This window comes from Hylobates moloch, unplaced genomic scaffold (assembly GCF_009828535.3).
Source record: "Hylobates moloch isolate HMO894 unplaced genomic scaffold, HMol_V3 SCAFFOLD_1, whole genome shotgun sequence".
Taxonomy (NCBI): domain Eukaryota; kingdom Metazoa; phylum Chordata; class Mammalia; order Primates; family Hylobatidae; genus Hylobates; species Hylobates moloch.
The window spans coordinates 171,749,055-171,770,179 of NW_026652276.1; the positions used below are offsets into that span (position 1 = coordinate 171,749,055).

Below are 21,125 nucleotides of genomic sequence, written 5' to 3' on the forward strand. Positions count from 1 at the left end.
CATTTAGTTATTCAGCAAGGATGAACTGAAAAACGGTGTCAGGCACTTTGCCAAGTATCAGCAGGGGTACAATCATAAGCAAAATAAGCATAATTTCTACCTTAGAGAGTATGCAGGATCTTTCTCCCTTCACCCCAGACATATAAAAGGAAATTAAACAATTATAATAAGTGTCGTCATCCTGGATATACAAGTTACAATGGTTTCCTAACTTCACCTAATTTAGAGGATCGGGAATGCCTCTAAGAGAACAAAGACACAGGGATTTCTGAAAGTTAAATAGAAGTAAGCCAATTAAAAGTCAAGGAGTAGGAGGAGAATGTTCCTGGCAGAGGAGATTTTATGTACTTATCTATATATGTATGTATTCTAGCAGAGGGATATTCTAAAATCTGAAGGCAAGAAGATGCATACTGTGTTGGGAGAACTGAAAGAATTTCTACAAGGCAGGGCCTCAAGTACAAAGGGGAGTCATAAGAGATGAGGCTGGATAGCAAGGTATGGGGCCAGATTATGCAAACATTTAAAGTGGAATAAAGAAGTACCATGACCTTATCTTAATAGAAATGGAAAGCAGTTCTATTTTTATGAGAGAAATACTATGGTTAGTTATGCATTATAGAAGGACCACTCTGAATTGTGGGAAACAGATCGGATGAGAACTAGGTAACGAGACTGTATAGACACACCTTAAGGGAAGAGGCTATTACAACAATCTAGGAAAGAGATAATAGAAGTCTGTACAAAAACAGACTCCTATAGTGTCCTTTAATGAACAGAAAGAGGTGGAAAGAATCAAGAGATGTGTCCAATATCTTGGTATTTGTCTGAAAATAGAATGTTAAGAAGAGGAAAGAGTCTAGGATGAAGTACTACGCAGGTGAAGGTGCCATTCCCTAAGATCAACAGTTTGGGTTTCACAGGGAGTGAGACGAGGTTTGTCATTTTGAACATGCCAAATTTGAGGTGTCTGAGAATCACCAACGTTATACTATCCAATACAGAGTTTGATGTATTTCCTCAAAGCTCATAGGTAGATCTGACAAGAACATGAAGATTTGTAAGTCAATTTCTGGATAATGACTAAGACTTCAGGAATGGTGCTATCACCCACACAAATATATAGAATAAGCAGAGAAGAAAACTTCATTCTAAACCTTGAGAAATGCCTACGGGAAAAAAAAAAGAGCCATCTACAAAGAAATCTAAGATAACATAATTTAAATTGCCAAGAAGCAGAAAAAGAAAAGCAGAGAAAGAAAAGAACATTCCCTAAAGAGGAGAATACTCAACAACATCAATTTCTGCCTCAAAGTGAAGTAAGAAAGAAATGTAAAAGTAAGTTTAATAACAAGAAGGTCACTGGTGACTTGGAGAGGGTGACCTATGCAAAGTAGTAGAGGCAGAAGCAGGATTTGGTAGGTTGAGGAGCGAGAGTCTGGTGAGGAAACAAGTATAGACAGTATTTCCAAAAGCTTGGCCATTGGCAATGAATGTGCAGAGTATATTTAAAAACATAAAGGTCACTTTTAGGATTCTAAAGTTTTTAGTAAAAGGAAGATCACCTCTTTATTCTGGTTTCCAGTGAGGTTGGTTCTGTCCTTTCATGTGAGATTCAATGTCCAATTGTGGCCCCAGGGTAAAAGGGCTCTATCCAGTTTTGAATGGCAGTGTGTAATAATAATCTTGGACTTTAAAGGTCCCAGAGTGACTATGTGCAGAGCTCAGGAACAGCATGTTGTCTTCTTAATAAACATTTGTTTAGATAAATAATTGCACTAATCTCTAGAAGAAACCTAGCTGTGCAGAAAGTGAGTTTAGAATATGTGTGAGCTCTAATGTTACAGCTCAAGACTTGGGTTAATACACTGCTATTTCCATGGTCGAACTTCTACAGTTAATTGCAGATTGTCTCCTGTGTTCTATATACTTTATGGATCAACCACACTGTATTTGTAAATTTTGCTCTGAAATTTGGCCCTTATCCAGGTCACTTCTTTTTTTGCCCAGTTAGGGCATGCTAGCAAATTACAAATTATAATCAAATCTCAATTTTCCAAACTAATGACTTTAAAGAGCAATAATGCATGATCCAAAATGATGGTGAATTCATGAACCATTTATCTCTGTAATGTATATCCATTAATGTATATTCATGAAACTTGTAATGTATATTCGTTAAATGTATATTCATTAAACTTGACTATGAATACGTCTTATATGACATTCATAACACAATGATAAAGCATTTCAACCAAAATGACCCAAGCGGCCTTGGAAATTTTTCCAACTTCTCTGTTCCCATTTCCTACTACATTCTACTGTTTATATCACGTTTTATGTTGCAGTAACTTCTTAGAATAAACTAACACATCATGTTTTTTAGGATGGAAGAGGCAAGGAAGTTCAATCTACTCTTTTACCATTCCCATATTATTGTAACGATTCTCTGCAGCTATGTTTCTCTTTCCCTGTTTCTCTGAACATTTTTACTCACAAAAGTGAAGACAGTAGCATAACAAACCTATTTACCCATCGCTCACCTTCGACAATGATCAGCATCTCTTTTCAAAATGTACTATTTTTTAAGAAATATGTCTGTCATACCTCTAAGATATTATGTATGAAGACATCACACTAAGGGAACTTCTAATACTGTCTATTCCAGCCCGGTGTCTCAGTGAGGAAAATGAAGCATGTAAAGATGCGCCCAAAGTCACAGCGCTAATCAATAGGAGTGTGGAAGCTAGATGTAGTCCCCATCTTTCTCATTCTCCCCTTGAAATCAGGACTACACTTCTACTGCCTTATTTTGGGTATAGATTTTTTCCCAAAATCCACATATTACTGTTACTTTCTACAGTCTCACAAAGCACAAACAACATGCAAAAACTTGAAGTGTTTAGAAGTCTGGCACTTTAGCCACGTGCCTATTGGGTTGACTTATTGGGGTGAGGGAGCTGAATGATAGACTGTAAGAGACAAAGTTCTGAATTATTTTTAACCAAGATGATTTTTATGAAGGTACTCAATATTATCTTTTAATGAGATGATTTCCACAGTCTCTATATTCCTTTTACCACATAAAGGGAAGGTAATTATCAGTTTGACATTTGCACGTTTGGCCTTTTTGTGAAAGTGCCAGTGATTCTGTAACTGAAGAAATGTTTAGGGATCTCACATAACATTAAGTTGAAATAAGTATGATGTTTCCCCCAAGAGTTCTCTTGTACACAAATGCTTATTTGTGCGATGGTTCTTAGGAAGACCACTCACCCATGCTTGCTGCTAAAGATATTTACACAGAGTACTGTACCATATCAGAGGAGCTGGAAAACCACAGCTAAGCAAGTTCTACTCACAGAAGCATAGTTTCTTATTTTTCACACTACCTTGTTCTTCCTGCTAATATTAACCAAGTGATGGTTGCATAAACATAAGTAATTACTTTACAAATGACAATAAGGCAATGTTTTCCCACTATGTGTTTCTAGAAGAAGCATCAAAATATCTCTTCGATGAAGAAGATTCCTAGTTGATTAATGGAAATAAAATGCCTGTGTAAATAAAATTACATACATTTGCATATTTGAAATATAATTATATAGAGGTGGAGATATTACTGTATATATAAATACATGTGCATGTATGTACACATATGTGTGTGTGTATATATATATATATATAAAACTATATTGAACTAAAGAAACCAATTAAGATTCATAAAATGGCTCCTAATCAAGTGGAAGAACCAGGGGGTTAACTATCAGTGTTTAACAGTGCTGTACAAGAAAGGTTTTGCATAAATAATGCAGATTATTTCTATTAATTATGTCCTCCCTGTCCCTCCTCTGATCTCCTTCTGATAGAGCTGCTCATGGACTTTTCTCAGAGTGTATCTTTCCATAGTTCCCTGAGTGAGATACAGATGTGTGACCCTGTCACCCTCTCCTCCCCAACCCAATCTCTTTTTCTCTCCTCTCTTGCCCTATTACACAACACACACACACACACACACACACACACACACAAAAGCTGGAATAGTCACTACTTACAAATTGGTGTAGAAAGCCCTTTTGTAAGGCAGCAAATTATGAAACTAAAGTAAGAAGCAGAGATGAGATATTTGGAAGTAGACTATAAACAATGAGTCACCTCAGCTCCCAATTTCCTTTCCCATCTTGGCCAAGGCCTGGAGACATTTTCTAACCCTGAGTCCTCTCAATCAATTAATTCTTTTATGCCTAAGTCAGGTAAAGCATTGCGGGGTTTTTTGTCTCTTAAAGCTAATAAGAGCCTGAGTAACCTGAGGATATTTTCAAAGGAACCTACTCACATATAGCAGAAAGAATCCCAGGTTTCACATTTGAGGATCTGTGTTCAAATCTCAGATTTTCCACTCACTAACTGCGACTTTGAGTAGTTTAGCCTCTGGGTCTCAGCATTTTGTAAATTGAATGAGCACACAAATATTAAATAAAATAAATGATAATAAGAAAATTATCAGCAACTCCATAAATATTTGTCGAATTAAGCTGTGTTTGGCATATAGTCTGTTGGCTCACACTTTCCATAATGAAGTTATGATGATCAGCTTTGTGACAAGGACATAAAAAAGTTTGAATTCTGACCAGTAGCCCTGGGTAACCTCAAGAATGTTAGACCAATTGGTCAAGCTGCTGATATATAATGTCTCTACAACAAGGAGTCAGTAGGCTGAAGATACTCTAGAATATGTCTCAGCAAGTCAAAGCCCAGGGCAAGTCCTTAAGCAGGCTTCTGCTGCTGCTCTTAATATCCTCAGGAAGAATATGAGCTACACTTCAATAAACGCTTGAATGCCAATTCAGATAACCAGAACCTGATCATTTAATTAACTTCTATTAGTATGCATTATGGAAACCCTACTTATATTCTTCAATAATAATGTGAATATCAGAAAATTAACCCACTATTACAATTAAATGGCTTAATATACATATGAAGGATTTTTTATTGTTAAAGAACTCAAATTCTAATATTAAAATTGACTTGTGTCGGTTTTATGGGGTTTTGTTTCCATTATATGTTTCTAACAAGAAATGTGTTGCTTAACTACATGTGCCTAAAAGAATGAGATAATAATACTACTGTGCCTTGTTGCCTGATGTATAAATTAGATTTTAATATTCATACCTATGAACAGAATTAGTATATTATAAAATAAGTAAAAGTGCACAATGATAAGGGAAGCAAAATACACATTTTTATTTCTTCCTGTGAAGAAAGATAACTAAGAGCTTTCAAATTATATCATTATTTGCAGTTTACGTGAGATAAAATTCTTGAAAAGTATTTGCTTCACTTTTGAATTTTTACACATTTTTGATGTCTTTGGGTTCTCAGAAAGCGTCTTTATAGTTTTTTGTAATTGCCAATTAGAGTCTTTACCATTAGGACACATGCAGTGGCTTATGCCTGTAATCCTAGCATTTTGGGAGGCTGAAGTGGGCAGATCGTTTGAGCCCAGGTGTTTGAGACCAGTCTGGGCAATATGGTGGAACACTTTCTCTACAAAAAATCAAAAACTAGCCAGGCATAGTGGGGCACCTGTAGTCCCAGCTACTCAGGAGGCTCAGGTGGGAGGATTACCTGAGTCCTGGGAGGTCAAGGCTGTAATAAGCCATGAACATGCCACTGCACTCCCTCCTGAGTGACAGAGTGAGATCCTCTCTCAAAAAAAAAAAAAGACAAAAAAGTATTTACTATTAATTTCTTACTAAAAAAAAGTCTGAATATCAGTTAATTATACATACATATTAACTGCTGAAGATATGAATATGTCTCTAATTTTTAGTTTTTTGAGGAACCTCCAAACTGTTTTTAGTGAATGTACTAATTTACATTCCCACCTACAGTGTACAAGGGTTCCCTTTTCTCCACACCCTCACCAGCATTTTGTATTCCCTGTCTTTTGGATATAAGCCATTTTAACTGGAGTGAGATGACATCTCATTGCAGTTTTGATTTGCATTTCTCTGATGATCAATGATGTTGCACACCTTTTCATATAAGTTTTATCTTTTAATTTTGTTGATTATGCGTATATCCAAATTTTACTTTTACTTAATATTTACATTTTGACCCACTCTCAATCAACTGAGATTGAATGAATGAATGACCAGTTGAACAGTTTATTGAGTATCTTCTAACCCATAGACCCTGCAGCACCTTAGGGCTATGATTTACTTGGATAAAGAAGACACTGATCCTATTGCTGGGGGGGATCGAAGAAAGGAGAACAGATATGTGAACCAACAATTTAAATGCCATTATTATGTAATAAAAGAATGTGAAAATTTTCATGGTGGCACAGAGAGGGAATAATAGTCAATTCTCAGAGAAGTAGTTTCACATTTGAGCTTTGTAATTTGAAAGCCCTGGAATGAAGCCCCAGCACTCTGCCATGCAATGTAGTTAAATGTGAAGTTAAAGTTTGATGTTTTATCTAATCTGCAATATGAAAGATAACAGTGTCTCCAGCTTAAGGTTGTGTTAAGGATTAAATATGACGACACGTGAAAGGCTGACTTTAGCACCGTATGTCTGGCATATAGTGAGTGCTTCCTGCATGTTACTCTGATTGTGAACTGGGCACTAGGGAAATATTTAGTCACCATGGAAGCTTCACAGAGAATATTCACAGGAGTTACTAGTGGAAAAAGGAGAGAACAGACAGTGAGCCAGCCATAAAACCTTCCTCATCCTCTGGCCTCAGTCCAGGGATTATTCATGAGTTGACATTGGTTCAATAATTTCATAATGTTAATGGGCACAAAAATTCATGGAATACTTGTTTAAAATGCATAGCCCAGGCCTTACTCTGGACATTCTGATACATTAAGTCTAGTGTGGGGGCCTAAAGTCTTCAACTTAACCCCATTTAAACAACAATTGATGGAGATGAGCCCTAAAGCCATTCTAGCTTGATTTTATTAAAATTAAATTGCCATACTTGACGTGTCATTTAGTAGTCTTTTTTGCCATCTTTATATCTCAGAATCAGGGAAAAGTGACACGCATGCACAAAAAGTACTTACTTTGATTACTTTTAAATAACACAAATTGTCCTCTCTCTAGAATATTCAGAAATTTTAAAACCCCAATTTTTGAAAATGGAACTGGGGAGCCATGAGCAGAAAGATCAGAAATGGACATTTACCACAGGTTTATTTGTTTAATGTGCACTTTCCATGCTAGACTGCACATTCCACTGGAGCAGACAACATGGATACCTTATGCACATCAGCTGCTCCACCAGCTAGTACAATGCTAGGCACCATTAATCAAGAAGTACTTTCAGGGTAATGCCTGTATTCCTTGGCAGGATATAGGAGTGGTAAGAGAAGTGCATGGCAGGGGTAGATTGGAGATATATTTACGAATGAAAATTAGCAGATTTCCCAATCTAATGAGGGACTACAGAAAAATATTCTCAAGCTTCAAGCCTAGGCTGCTAGATGAAGACAATGTCCCCAACCAAGGGGGAAGAATATTTGTTGGAAGAGTAATTTTGTTTTAAAGATTACATGTTTGAGATTTCTAAGGAAAACAATAGCCAGTGAATAACTACAGATGTATATGAGTCTAAAATTCTGAGACATAGTAAGCAGAATAATGATCTTCATAGATGTCCATGATCAGGACCTGTGAGTGCTGTCTTGCATGTCAAAAGGGACTTTATAGATGTGACTAAAACTAAAGACCTTGAAATGGGAAGAGTATCCTGGCTTTTCCAAGTGGGCCCAATCTAATCATGAGTTATTTGAAGCAAAGAGTTTTTCCCACTGCAGAGAATCATAAAGATGGCAGCATGAGAGAAAGTTTCCAGCTTGAAAATGGAGATAGGTTGCAATGAGCCTAAGAATATAGGGAACTTCTATCTAGAAGCTGGAAAAAAAAAAACATTAAAATGAATTCTCTTTTGAGAGACTACCTCTAGAAAGCAGGGCAGCTTTACCTATAACTTGATTATAGCCTAGTGACACTGAACCACAAAATGGCAAAATAATAAATTTATGTTATTTTTTTTCACTAGATTTGTGGTAGTTCATTACAGTAGCAGTAGGAAACTAATACATGAGGTGTGAGTTGAACATAAATATTTGTACCCATTCTTTAGATTTCTGTATAACAGATATATATATACATATATATTCAGAAAATAATTTCCTTCATTAGCTCATGCCACTTCCTCTCAGTTTCTGCAATTTTTTTTTTTTAGATGGAGTGTCTCACTCTGTCACCCATGCTGGAGTGCAGTGGTGTGATCTCGGCTCACTGCAACCTCTGCCTCCGGGTCTCAGATTATTCTCGTCCCTCAGCCTCCAGAGTAGCTGGGATTAACAGACACATGCCACCACACCCAGCTAGTTGTTATATTTTTAGTAGAGATGGGGTTTCACCATGTTGGCCAGCCCAGGCTGATCTCGAATTTCTGACCTTAAGTGATCCACCCACCTTGGCCTCCCAAAGTGTTGGTATTACAGGCGTGAGCCACTGCGCCCAGCCAGTTTCTGCAATCTTATATTAAATGGTCTAAATATGGTGCTGGGTATTTGTCTGATAGCATTCAGCTCTGTTCTCACTCTTTCTACTTTACTCTGGGACTGCATGCCTGTAAACTGCTGGCTTGAAGCCAGTAAAGTACCTATCCCAGATCCCCTTGCCAGCTCGTTTCTGGTTGGGTCTTCCAAAGGAAAGGACTGGTGGGAGAGTGGAGGTTAGGAGAAGAAAAGAAGCCATGATTAATTTTTTTCTGCTTCTGTGTCCAACTGCCTTAGCATCTTAGCGCTCATGAGTTTTGGTGGTGGCAGAAGCAGCACCAGGCCAGTGGTTGCCTCTCTGCAATACCAGCATCATTATGGCAGCAGCCAGTGGTTGTAGGCACCGGCCGCTCACCTTGTCAGTGAGTCCAGTAGCACCAGCAGGACTGTGGGCTCATGGGTGCCTGCAAAGCAAAGGTCAGGTGGTTTCAGCAGCAGCTGCAGCAAGCACTCCCAGGGTACATGCTTGTAAGGTCCACATAATACTGCTTATTCCACTCTGCCTTTTGCCCTTCCAGCTCTAGGGGCAATAGTGACTTCCTGCAGTTACTAATTCTGGGTAATAGCAACTAACTCCTTTCTCTCTCTGAGGCTTTTTAACACATCGGTAAACAATTCCTTGGTATTGGATTCCCTCTGTTTGAAAAGCTGAGAATGATTTCTGTTATCCTGACTAGACACTGATACAAATGTTTTTGTACTAATATTTCCTTATTTTAAATAAGGAAGTGAACAGGGTGGGGGTGGGGGTTTATGGGTACTAATTGGGGTTCATCAGAATTTCCAAAGACAGTAGACATTTAAACAGTAATGAGGTTGGATGGATGCCTACCAGCACAGAGACAGTAGTTTTAGATTAAATATCTAGCCTTATAGAAAAGAGGGAAAAAAATCCTTCCACGTGGCAGCAAGTTCATGAAAACAACTGGTCTACTTAACTCAAATTGCTCTGACAAAAAAAAAAAAAAACACCACGAGAAATAAAAAAGCCACTACAAATGTATCATTATCTTGAATTAAAGCTGTACCAGGAAAGTGGGGCACACACTGAACATTTTTTTATTACGAGAGTTGTGAAAACACTGGGCTGCTATTTGCAACAGTTGTGCTCAACATAATGCTAACTGGCCCTCATGCCTGAACTTCTCTTCCCAAGAAAAACCAACTACAGTATAATGTGATCTGATAGGGCATCCAGAAGAGCAATAATTTCAACAATTTGATACAAAAATTTTAAGTTCCCCATCACTACTGAGAATATTTTAAGGAGTCATGAAAACGTGTTTTTGACAGAACAAGCCAACTATGATCAAAGTAATCATCAGCTCCTTTCATTGTACACTTACTATTGTGCAAGACCCTGTGTTAAGCCCTTTAATAAGAACATTAATAAGCTCATTCACTGCCTGCAAAGGCCCTATAAGACAAGTAACACCACAAGTGAACAACCTGAGCCTCATAATGGTGAAGCAGTCACACAGCTTGTCAGAGCTGGAATAGAAGGTCAAACCAGCTCAGTCCAACTCTAAAATCAATACCCGTAAGCACCTCTCTGTACTTAGTACAAGAAGGGAAATTTTCCATGTTCCCACCTTAAAATTGGAGGGACAACATGCAGAAATGCATGAATCAAGGCAACTTACATACATAAACTATACCACAAAGCCCTACACATATCACAATTTTATTTTCAAATTTTAAATAAATATAGGAAGAGACCCTTTGTCACCAAGCAACACTGGAAAGGACTCATATTTTAGTGGCCATACATGCTTTTCAGAAATGAGGAGTGTTGCCTCATCTGTTGACTCTTACAAGGAGAGAAGAACTGAAAATTAACTTTATAGAGCTATACACAGGAATGGATTCTGAACTTACTGCACATGTAACTAAATTAATGATGATTCAACTTTGGAACTCCTATTTTCTTGTTTATAAATTATTTCTGATTTTTGTTCCAAATAACAACCACCACAAAAAAGTTATGGTTACCTATCTCATTTGGCATGACTGAGTAGAAGTAAGTAGAAAAGCTTCTGTTGGGACAATGGAATGATCACGTTTAGCTCTGTAGTTGGATTAAAGGCCGTATATCTATCTACTTGAGATGATTTTCTTATTTTCTTGTTACAGGGCCTACAGGGTCCCGCATGATTGTTCCTCACCTATCAGCCTTTGCTTTCTTGTTGCCCCTCGGCCTCTGAGCCAACCTCCAAAGAGCCGTTCCTTGGGTCCTGACTCAGAGCTCTATGAAAAGATAGCTCCTCCTCATTCTTCATGTATCAGATTAGGCATCATTTACTCTGGGAAGTCTTACTCAATTCTAGGACTAGGTAGGGTCACCCTGTTTTTCCCTCTTTAGCATCAGTTACTTATCTTCACAAGAATTTTAAATTCTTATACATTTTTGTGTAAGGTATTAAGAAATAAAAATCTGTTTGTTGCCTATCTTCCTTAGTCTCCACTAACACAGACAGCATGTCTGTTATGTTGACTTCACTATCACCAGTACCTGTAACGGTGCCCAGTATGTAGTAAGGACCCCAAAATGTTTGGAAAACTTACTATCTGGATCCCACCCAGCCTCAAGGCATAGCCATAATCCCCCTGAGAGCTTTTCACTGGGAACCTTGGTGACAGGGTCTGCCACACAGAGCAGCACAGAGCTCTTCCATCCAGTGTCCTTTAAGTCCTCATTTTTCTATTAGGAGCTTCCTTTTTGTGGTCTCCACAATTTAGAGGGCACTAAACCTACCCCATCAAAGCAGAACCTTACAATAACACTCATCTTCAGCTCTCATTTTTCTCAGTGGTCTCCCACTTTTTCTTTCAGAGACCCAACGCCTGAGGTATTAGGTTAAGAGAATTGTTTCCAGATCCTTTATTCACGTTGAAGAATAAATACTTAGTAGGATGAATAGATACCTCTAATGTATATTTTCATTTAGCAGCATCTAAATTGAGATGTCTGGCATCGACCACTAGGAACAGAGAATCCTCCATGGAGTAGAAACAGAACCTTCACTATGGACAGGGGCCAACTGTGCCTCTCTTACACACAGATACCCAAGGAAAAAGAGGTACTCTGGCCCTCACACTAGACCAGGTCCAATCTAGTGCTCTAATGCTTTCTTTCCTCTCAGTCTTACATCTAGAACATCCCCTCAGCCCCTAGCTGATCACATTTTTGGTACTGGTCCATAGGCTGTACCCCACAACCAAACTAAGAGGATTAACAGGAGCCCTTCAATTGCTGTAATCCCCTTGGTCACTTGGAGGTAGCTGAAGTTTCAAAATTAAAAAAAAAAAACTTAAAAAACAAAAGAGCAAAATTGAAAAGTCTCTAGATAAAAATTTAGAATTGTATAGATCTAAATTAAATTTAAACTCCGACCTAAGTGCTTTGTGCATGAGTCAACTGACCCATGACAACAGAGACAACTATCTCAGTCCATCCATTTCAGATGCCCCTTATCTCACTTTTTTTTTTTTTTCTGTTTTATCCAAAGGAGTTTGGTCACTGATACAGCTTGGATATTTGTTCCCACCCAAATCTCATGTTGAATTGTAATTTCCAGTACTGGAAGTGGGGCCTGGTGAGAGGTGTTCAGATCACTGGGGTGGATCCCTCATGGCCTTGTGCTGTCTTCATGATATGAGTTCTCAGGCGATCCAGTCATTTAAAAGAGAGTGGCATCTCCTTCACCCTCCTTTCTTGCCCCTGCTCTGACCATGTGATGTGCAGGTTCCCACTTTACCTTCCACCATGATTGCAAGCTTCCTAAAACCTCCCTAGAAGCCAAGCAGATGCCAGCACCATGCTACCCGTAAAGCCTGCAGAAGAGTGAGCCAATTAAATCTGTTTTCTTTATACATAACCCAGTCTCAGGTATTTCTTTATAGCAATACAAGAATGACCTAATACAGTCATTTATCAAAGTAGTGTTACTTCCCAGGATTATTTGGTTTATGGAAAACGTATCTTCTCTTCCCACAATGTGATTTATCTTTCGGTTTTGCTACATGGCCAGCAAGTGTCTGACAGACAATATACTCTTAAAAAATACTTGTTAAATATATGATTGATTGACTGACTGACAGAATGAATGAATGAATGACTTTGACTCCCCAGTTGAAATATTTTTGTTTTTAATTCTAAACTCTTTGGCTTCTTCCAGATGATAGTTCTATATCCAAGTTTCTGACATACATACTGCTAATTCCTGCTTTACTCTTTAAAGTGGGCCTCCCCTCCTCCTTGAGCACTTAGCTCAGGGGAAAATTTCTTGTGCTTTCTTGAATTTACCCACTCAGGAGTTCCTGAGGGCTGAGCTCCCAAAGTCACTTTAACATTTTTCATAAAAACTGCAAACAGAATGAAACTAATATATAATCAACACTTAGAGATGGAATTAATTGGCAGTGTATCAGATAGCTAATTTAATTACTTCAGGTAAGATGTATGAATTTTAACCACGTTTTAGAAACAGCAGCTGCTTCCCCTTCATGGTCCATCTAAGTGTTATTCAGATCAAAATATTCCGGGCTTATGCCAAAAGCACCTTTCCTGCCCAGATACAGAGGAAAAGGAAGAAGCTTTCACCATTTAAGAACTTCCTCCCATCTTTAAATAAAGTAGTTCTGCTTATGTCTATTTTGCCTGGCTCCTAGAATTTCGTTTGAACAAAGGATATCATAGCTTTAAAAATAAAACAACCACCACCTGAAATATACTGGTCAAGTATTAGTGAGTTGTTTCCAAACAGGGGAGTAAGAAATTTTGAGTTTGCTGTTCTTTCCTTGCCTCATGAAACATGGCACTCATCAAGATCAGAAATTAAATCCTAGGGCTAGCTTAATATTCATGACTTAATGAAGAATTTAGAACTTCATGTACCCAAATTTGTCATACAATCAGATCACATGTTGTATTCCAGTTACTATATATTTGGTCTACTTCTAAGACCTTCAGACTTAGGGATGCTTATGTACTATATAAATCCATCCAAGTCCACTCCTTATGAATATTTTAGGCCAATTATCATTTCTCTTTAACTGTGCTTTCTCACCTCTATTCCCTGTGGAAGACTGGTCTGCTTTATCACTTCAGGGGTGGAATGCATCCTGATGATCATACAGATTTAAACAGAGTGTGATATATAAAAACAACAACAAATCCACCGTAAAGTGACCTACTATTGGAAGAAACACATAAAGAAGATTTATTGTTTTTTAGTAACACAATTTCACAAATCTTCTTTCAATGATGACAGGAAAACAAATCATCAGTGGTGGTCACCAAGGATTCTCCCAGGGATATTATACACACTTCCTAAATGTATAGTATGTAGCACACGAATATTGAAAGAACATTAAACGTGGTTTAAAATACATGATCAATTCTTTAAATCTATTTAAATTCATTTAAATCAGCATTGTTTGGGCTTTATCTACAATCTTCTTGGCAATAACCCTGTTTCCATAGTGACAAAAATTTGTATTTTATCTTCATGCATGCTTGTGGAAGTATAACAACTTTGTAATAAAGTTTACATATTATTTGCACATAAATTTCATTTTTGTGAGAAGTCCAAGCTACAGGTTTCTTTCCTTTAATCATCTATTGCTGTCTTGCCATTAAATACATAATTCACATTTCCTCTCAAATAATGAAAACTCAACAGAGGGCCATTCCTAACCACTTGCAAAACAGTTCTGAATCTACATGATGATCAGATCTTTGGAAATTGACATGTAATATTAAGGAAAAGATAATGAAATCCTTCACAGATGTCACTCTTCATATAATATATATGTTTTATTAGCATAAATCCATTCATTTGTGCCTAATCAGTATTCTCTTACTTAATTGTTTCAAATGGTTAGTAAGTTTGCTTTGGCCAAAGTGAAACAGAAAAGTGAAGCAACAGAGACATTGTCCAGTTACCTATCCGCACCCAGAAATGAGGGTTTTATTTCAATAGTTTGCTGTCAGTTGAGCTGCAAATGTGTGTTCTTTACTAAAATTCCTTTTAATATTAATTTTTAAAATAAAGCTTCCAGGGCCTGTACTGTTCTCTGTTTACATTTGTGGCATCAAAAAGCTGTACACATATGATTAGTGATAATTTCTATATTATTTTATTCTTTAATACAAAAGTTAAAAATAACTTTCCATTTATATGCCACTATGTCTAGAATAGAATTTTTTTATTTTATGAAATTATAGCTATTACTTCAATTCATACATCACATTTTATTTAAAACTAATGCTTTTTTCCCTAGGAATTCACAAATCTGTAACCAGAAGAGTAAAAAAACAAAAGAGAAAGTCTTAAAATATCCCTTTTAAATGATTTGATTTTTCTGTTTACCCTCTGGATACAGGATGTAGATGGTATGACAGGGAAACATCTGGGTAAAGTAGGCAATATTTAAAAATGCGAACAGTATTTTTCTTAATATATGATAGTGTTGTACTGAGTTTACCACCTTATCAAGAATATAAGAACCAATAGTATATTATATTTCAAACCTGTACTACATAAAATGTGTAGTAAAGCATTTTGAATTGCATAAATTTCAATTTATAAGGAAATAATGCAAATGATATACATTGCATAGGATGTTCTTTGTTCTCACAAATGTTTCAGTCCTTTTTATGTCTTAACAATGAAATTTACCAGCTGTCTCTGAATATTTAAAGGGATATTATGTTGAACAGAGAGCTCTTCTTGTTTCCCTACACTCTTGCTTCAAAAAGGCACACTGAAGTCCAGTGAGTAAAAGAAAGAAGGAGGAAGGGACATTTGGGCAGAGACAGGAGACTGGCATTAATTCATTCATCTCACAGGAGAAGAAATCACCTTGATAAGCAGAGAGCTCCCACACCATTGGAAATATTCATCCATGTTAAGGTTGAGTGAGGTTGAATTAACAGGCTTACTGGCTTAATGCAATATCAATTTATTATCTTATAGTCCTCTAGGTCAGAAGCTCCACTGGGCACAAATCAACATGTTAGTAAGACTGTGATTTTTCTTGAGCCCCTATGGGAGAATCCATTTACTTGCCCTTTCCAGATTCAAGAAGTCACTTACATTCCCTGGCTTGTGGCTTCTTCCTCTAACTTCAGACCTGGAAGTGTAGCAACCTTAAAGCTTTCTCTCTGACATTCATGCCTCCCTCTTATGAACCTTGTGATTACCTTGGACCCCACTGTGTGATCCAGGATAATCATCTCATCCTCTTTAATTCAATCATAACTGGAAAGTCCCTTTTGTCATGTAAGAGATTGGATTTGTAGGTTTTGGGGATTCAAATATAAACACCTTTGGGGATATCATTAATCTGCCTACCATAGTGATATATTTAAAATATAGATTGGTAAATGAATCTAGATTGCTAAGGGTCTTTCCAATGTTTATATTCTATAAATAAGCCAAAGAATTTAACTATCTATTAACAACTGATAAAAAGTTTATTTGGATTAAGAAACTGACCACATAAATAAACAGATTCTCTTCACTCCTAAGAGTATTACTTTCTTTCTGTATGTCCACCCTAGATGACTAAATATTTTAGATAAAATTTATTGTTTAGAAGAAGACCAAGCTTCTCTTACATACTGTGGTCCCATCCTAACTGGTCCGAGAAGGGACAATTGCTAACAAAACCTTGCTGAAAAGTATGTGACTGATAAATTCAGGCAATTGGAGATTCTTAACAATTACGCAACAGGAATTTGTGGCTTTTCCAGGATGTTGCTATCTCAAAGCCTGCAGTGGTCATTGGTCAGGGAATTATTGTCTCTCTTTCAAAAAAAAAGAAAAAGATTAAAAAACACTATTTTTCCTTCTTCTTATGTACCTCCTATAAACTCCTAAATAGGAAAGAAATGATCAAGTTCCTAACTTGTAATTCATTTATCAGAAGCTGTTAAATATGCCACCAATGAAAAAATATGGCTTAACTAACTCATGTACGAATTACATCAACTTACATATACCAGTCTTCAGTTTCTTGTGGCCTTCAGCAAAAGATGTTCTGAAATGCTACATAGAATAAAGCACTCTGCAATTTGGATTGATAGGAGACACTAAATTATACTTAAAGCAATTGACCAAATGATCTTGGTAGATCTTAAAGTGATAAACATTGCCATGAAAACAGTGACCACTTAATCCATCAGTAGAATAGTCTACATTCTAAAAAATTCTAACTGGGGAAAAAATACTCCATGGAAAAATCTTCTTTGTGGACCTACCACCAGGACAAAAGGGAACATATTTATACTAATTAAATTTCCATTGAAATCTATTTATTTTCTATTGAAATCATTAAATTAACTAAGACAAGGAAAATTATCCCAATTGGAGTTTGATAAAACTTGTTGGAAGTTTTCCCCCACTACAACATCAGGTGTATATATGCGTGCACACATATCAACACACACAATCCGAGTAATAATCATTGTTAATGTTTACTGAACACTCAATGAATGTCAAGCACTAGGCTCAAAACACCATATTAGGAACCATTTTTTCCCACTGTGAAGAAGTTAAAACTGAAGTTAAGAGAAGTTATAAAATTACTAGTCAATGGCAAAACTAGAATTTGAAAATAGGCGGTTTAACTCCAGGGCCTACATTTTTGATCCTCATGTAATACTGTCCCTCTATCAGTGGCCAAAAGTAATACCCAAAGAGAGAAATACATTTAGGTATAATATATCATAGAAACTGAACACATAAAAATCAATATTTGTAAGTTTTGTTTGTTTGTTTTCTGAGACAGTCTCACTCTGTCGCCCAGGCTGGAGTGCAGTGGTGCTATCTCGGCTCACTGCAACTTCTGCCTCCCAGTTTCAAGTGATTCTCTGGCCTCAGCCTCCTGAGTAGCTGGAATTACAGGCTAGTGCCACCATGCCCAGCTAACTTTTTGTATTTTTAGTAGAGATGGGTTTCGCCATCTTGCCCAGGTTGATCTCAAACTCCTGAGCCCAGGCAACCTGCCCACCTGGGCCTCCCAAAGTGCTAGGATTAAAGGCATGAGCCACTGCACCTGGCCCAATATTTGTGAGTTAATGTTCTTAATGCCTAAATATATACTTAAGATTTCCTTAAATTTCACTAATTTCAATATAAATATATAGCTAAACTGTAGAGTTAGCCCCAATTTTCTGGAGGCTTCTTGCAGCAAAATTGCATAAGAGGTATTCACAGCAATTCATTAAGTTTAAGTGGTTTTTAAATCATAAGATAAACATTAAAGTCAATGACCAGATGGAAATTTCCAATACTCCTCATACCAGCTACACTATTGTCAAATATATCAGTGGGAATGTCCTGAATGATGAAGAATCTAATAATATATTGTTCATCATTCATTTTTATTCACACATCCGTTCATTCATTCTACAGATATTTATTGAGTAAAATAAAGCAGAAGCTTTGCAGACGTAAGGATGATAGCAGACTTACCCCAAGGATTTCAATGGATGTGATCGCAATTGATGGATGTAATGGCAGGCTATAAGAGATGCACTTGACCTGTGAAAGGAAACACAGGACTGAACTCCTTAGTTAAGTCTGTAAGAATATACAAGATATGGCCCAACAAATGAAGGGTAAAAAATTTTTTGGGGCAGAGGGAACAGCAACCGCAATGGCAGAAAGGTCTGCGAACATGTCATAGTCAAGAACTCTTCAGTATAAGTGGACAATAGTAGAATCATGTGGAAGAATACACAGTGAAAGCTGAAAATGTAGGTGCAGGCTGGATCATGCACCTACACTTAAAATATTATTCAAGGATTTTGAACGTTTTTAGGTAATGTGAATGCAACTAATATGGCCACCTCCATGCCTCTTCGTTTCATATCAGATGAAGCAAATGAATAGGACAAGTCTAATCTGAGGCATGCCTCTATCCTCCCTGTCATTTAAAAAAAGAGGCCCCATGGCCATTTTTGTTTAGAATATGGCATTTATTTCATTCACAAAAAGAAAATGCATATAGCCTTTGCTTGCCAAGGAAGACGTTAGAGAATATAATTATTCACAGCAAAATAAAGAACTGGAAGGGACATATGTGAGTGGAAAGAGGGAAGCTGACTGTATTTGCCTGGTGCTGAGAAGTACACAGGACAAGTGAAGTGCTGAGTAATAGCTGTGGGAAGAAGGGCAGGGGAAGAACACTGGTAGGTGGGTTCTGAATGGAGATATGGGGAAAGCTGTAAATTCTGAACTGAAGATGAAAGTTATGTGTGGATGGTGAATGGGAGAAACTTGTAAGGTTGGGTGAAAGAGCATACAGAATAGAGTAGTTCTTACCATTTGCGAGGGCTAGTATCTCTGGAGTTAGAAGTATATGCCAACATTTATGTGTGAACCAAAAAAAGACATTGAAAAACTTGATAATTATGTGAATGAAATGAATAAGGATTGATGGCAAGAAGAATAGAGAGGAAGAAGATTGTTTAAGAAAAGAAAAAACTGGCAATATCCATTTCAAAATAAGCTATATTCTGCCTCTTACACCCACACAAAAGTGAAATAAAATTTGCCAAAAGGAAATTGTCAATTGTCAAAGAAAAAAAGAAAACTGGCAGTCCTAATTATACTTGCTAGAAATGAACAAACTGAATAATCTCTATGAATCATTCTCATTGCTGTCCAGTACAAAATCCTGAGTAGCATCCTTAATTTGGATATTCAATATTTTATTATTGATTTACAACCCAACTTGTTTTCACAACAGATCTAAGTCATCTGAAAGAAACTTTATACATTAAAACAGCAAAATATAAATGTAAAAATAACGAGAGTCATTGGAAATAGAATAAGAGCTGGACCAAGAACAGGAGATGAACAGAGATGGGTATATCATGTTGCCTTTAAGGCCAACATCAATTCCTATCCCTTTGCTAAGCCACAGATTTGTCTCTTCCTCCCAGCCAAAGAAGAAAAGAAAATGATTCAACTATATGCTTATCCTTTTCTGTGAAGAGAAAAATATATTATCAGTTCTTCAGAAGTATATGTTTAGAATTTAGATACCAAATTTGAATGAAATAAGATATTAGTTGAATACATGTTATCTGAGTGTCATCTCAGGAAAATTAATATCATTAGCGAATATTTTAAAAAGCAAATCAAAACCCCCTTTTCTGTTTTATTTATTTATTTTTGAGACAAGGCTTCCCTTCGTTGCCTGGGGGCTGCAGTGAAGTGGCCTTATTATGGTTCACTGCAGCCTCCAGCTCCTGGGCTCAAGCTATCCTCCTTCCTCAGCCTTCCAAGTGGCTACGACTATAGGCATGAGCCACCGAGCTCAGCTAATTTTTTTTTTTTTTTAATAGAAATGGGGTCTTGCTTTGTTGCCCAACCTGGTCTAGAATACCTGGCTTCAAGCTCTAGCTCCAAGGGATCCTCACACCTCAGCCTCCCAAAGTGCTGGGATTACAGGTCCTTCTCCAATTTAAACACCATAATACTCTTTTGTATTTTTTATCTTCAATAAGTTTAGAGTGTCTTAGCTACAACTGAAAATGCTGTTTAAGGTAGAAAGTAATTTGTTTTTCCAGAATTTCCTCCCAAGTTTAGTAAGTACTTCCAAAACAAGAGAGACTATGTCAGTTGGGAATTGGTATATCGCTATTATCACTATAACTACACTTTTTCTTGAAAACATATCAAATATTTAATTTCTCTCTCCAGATCTTATTCTCTAAGTAAACCTGATTTGTAAAATCAATCTACAAACAGCTTTTTCAGCTGTCATTTTATAAGGGTTACTTGAATTTTTATGAAAAACTACATTTGTTACAACCCAAAGGCATTTTCAAGCAAAGTAGCATTTTTTTTCAATTTTATTCAAATTATTTTATACCAAATATGTTCATATATACCAAAGAATTATGACAATGTGTATTTTGAAAAAATCAACTTCACACTGAGAGGCACTTGATAGTTATTTGAAATATATATTATTCTTCTTGGTCTCTGCTTCCAACACAGCCTAAAACCAACTGGCATTTCAAGCTCTGTTATTACTTAACACATAAAAATATGTATTTTAGTGCATACGCGTTATACAGCAAAAATTTCACAGTTACAACTAACATTATGTTTTCTTTTAAGTCACAAATAGTTTAAGTTCTATGTTAAATGCCATGCACATTTAGCCTACCCATGATACCAAAATGTTTCATTTTTATTTTAGTTCCAAATTATGGAGCAGAAACCTGAAATAGAGAGTTCATTTTAGTCATATATCTAAAAGAAACTAATCAAGGTAGATGAGCCCTCTAATTTTAATTATGAAATAAATGTAGCATAATCTAATAAAAGCCAAAATTATAGCACTCAAATACCTATTTAAGTCTTCTTACTATGGAAACTTTCTGAAGTCAAATAAACAGAAATTCGTTTAGGTTCTGGAAAGTACCAACTAGCATAGGTGCTAACTACAAAGTTTTTGAAATCAGTTAGGGGAAAGAAGAAATGGTTGTAAAGGCAATGAGAAGAAAGGAGGTTG

The 21,125-nt window shown here is 36.7% G+C and overlaps 1 protein-coding gene and 1 long non-coding RNA gene across 2 annotated transcripts in view; both read right to left on the reverse strand.

The window, feature by feature from the left end:
* ZNF804B (zinc finger protein 804B) overlaps positions 1–21,125 on the reverse strand; it is a 612,804-nt gene that overhangs the window by 586,483 nt on the left and 5,196 nt on the right. The gene's annotated exons all lie outside the window — the stretch shown is intronic.
* Positions 1–21,125, reverse strand: part of LOC131380751 (uncharacterized) — a 34,045-nt gene that overhangs the window by 9,820 nt on the left and 3,100 nt on the right. The window contains exon 3 of the long non-coding RNA XR_009208908.1: positions 18,068–18,136. This is a non-coding gene — a long non-coding RNA (uncharacterized LOC131380751). The remainder of the gene's footprint in view (positions 1–18,067; positions 18,137–21,125) is intronic.